Below are 2,232 nucleotides of genomic sequence, written 5' to 3'. Positions count from 1 at the left end.
ATGTTGGAATCTCCCAACACCAAACTTAGAGTTTGAATGTGGGGGTTCAACACCAAACTTAAAGTTTGGTTGTGGCCTCCCAACACCAAACTTAGAGTTTGATTGTGGGGGCTCTGTCTGACTCTGTATTGAGAGAAGCTCTTCATGCTTCCTCTCCATGGTTACAGAGGGATATCCTTGAGTTTTAAACACAAAGGAGTCTTCATTCACTTGAATGATCACTTCTCTTCTGTCAACATCAATTACAGCTTTTGCTGTGGCTAGGAAGGGTCTGCCAAGGATGATGGATTCATCCACACACTTCCCAGTCTCTATGATTATGAAATCAGCAGGGATGTAGTGGTCTTCAACCTTTACCAAGACATCTTCTACAAGTCCATAAGCTTGTTTCCTTGAATTGTCTGCCATCTCTAGTGAGATTCTTGCAGTTTGTACCTCAATGATCCCTAGCTTCTCCATTATAGAGAGAGGCATGAGGTTTATACTTGACCCTAGGTCACACAGAGCCTTCTCAAAGGTCATAGTGCCTATGGTACAAGGTATTGAGAACTTCCCAAGATCTTGTCTCTTCAGAGGTAATTTCTGCCTAGTCAAGTCATCCAGTTCTTTAGTGAGCAAGGAGGGTTCATCCTTCCAAGTCTCATTACCAAATAACTTGGCATTTAGCTTCATGATTGCTCCAAGATACTTAGTAACTTGCTCTTCAGTAACATCTTCATCCTCTTCAGAGGAAGAATACTCATTAGAGCTCATGAATGGCAAAATTAAATTCAATAGAATCTCTATGGTCCCAGTGTGAGCCTCAGATTCCCATGGTTCCTCATTAGGGAACTCCTTGGAGGTCAGTGGACGTCCATTGAGGTCTTCCTCATTGGAAATCACTGCCTCTTCCTCCTCTCCAGGTTCGGCCATGTGAGACGTGTTTATGGCCTTGCATTCTCTCTTTGGATTCTCTTCTGTATTGCTTGGGAGAGTACTATGAGGGAGTTCAGTAACTTTCTTACTCAGCTGACCCACTTGTGCCTCTAAATTTCTAATGGAGGACCTTGTTTCAGTCATGAAACTTTGAGTGATTTTAATTATATCAGAGACTATAGTTGCTAAGTCAGAGTGGCTCTGCTTAGAATCCTCTGTCTGTTGCTGAGAAGATGATGGAAAAGGCTTGCTATTGCTAAACCTGTTTCTTCCACCATTATTGTTATTGAAGCCTTGTTGAGGCCTCTGTTGGTCCTTCCATGAGAGATTTGGATGATTTTTCCATGAAGGATTATAGGTGTTTCCATAGGGTTCTCCCATGTAATTCACCTCTTCCATTGCTGGGTTCTCAGGATCATAAGCTTCTTCTTTAGATGAAGCTTCTTTGGTACTGCCTGTTGCTGCTTGCATTCCAGACAGACTCTGAGAAATCATATTGACTTGTTGAGTCAATATTTTGTTCTAAGCTAATATGGCATTCAGAGTATCAATTTCAAGAACTCCTTTCTTCTGATTTGTCCCATTATTCACAGGATTCCTTTCAGAAGTGTACATGAATTGGTTATTTGCAACCATTTCAATGAGTTCCTGAGCTTCTGCAGGCGTCTTCTTCAGATGAAGAGATCCTCCAGCAGAACTATCCAATGACATCTTGGATAGTTCAGACAGACCATTATAGAATATACCTATGATGCTCCATTCTGAAAGCATGTCAGAAGGGCACCTTCTGATCAATTGCTTGTATTTTTCCCAAGCTTCATAGAGGGATTCACCTTCCTTCTGTCTGAAGGTTTGGACTTCCACTCTAAGCTTACTTAATTTTTGAGGTGGAAAGAACTTTGCCAAGAAGGCATTGACTAGCTTTTCCCAAGAGTTCAGGCTTTCTTTAGGTTGTGAGTCCAACCATGTCCTAGCTTTGTCTCTTACAGCAAAAGGGAAGAGCATAAGTCTGTAGACCTCAGGTTCAACCCCATTGGTCTTGACAGTGTCACAGATTTGTAAGAATTCAGCTAAAAACTGATGAGGATCTTCCAATGGAAGTCTATGAAACTTGTAATTCTGTTGCATTAGGGAAACTAATTGAGGCTTAAGCTCAAAGTTGTTTGCTCTAATGGCAGGGATTGAGATGTTTCTCCCATAGAAGTCGGGAGTAGGTGCAGTAAAGTCACCAAGCACCTTCCTTGCATTGTTGGCATTGTTGTTTTCGGCTGCCATTACTTTCTTCTTTGAAAGCTCTGTTAGGTCCTCTACAGAGAT

The 2,232-nt window shown here is 41.8% G+C and overlaps 1 non-coding gene across 1 annotated transcript; it reads left to right on the top strand.

Moving 5' to 3' along the window:
• The first annotated feature begins 1,680 nt into the window (after window positions 1-1,680).
• On the top strand, window positions 1,681-1,788 carry LOC112761981 (small nucleolar RNA R71). Its single transcript, XR_003182346.1, has one exon. It is a non-coding gene; the product is annotated as a small nucleolar RNA R71 (small nucleolar RNA).
• Window positions 1,789-2,232: the final 444 nt, after the last annotated feature.

This window comes from Arachis hypogaea, chromosome 16, assembly GCF_003086295.3.
Source record: "Arachis hypogaea cultivar Tifrunner chromosome 16, arahy.Tifrunner.gnm2.J5K5, whole genome shotgun sequence".
In the NCBI taxonomy this organism is placed as follows: Eukaryota; Viridiplantae; Streptophyta; class Magnoliopsida; order Fabales; family Fabaceae; genus Arachis; species Arachis hypogaea.
The sequence above is the reverse complement of the archived record's forward strand: the minus strand, read 5'-3'. Positions and strand labels throughout refer to the sequence as shown.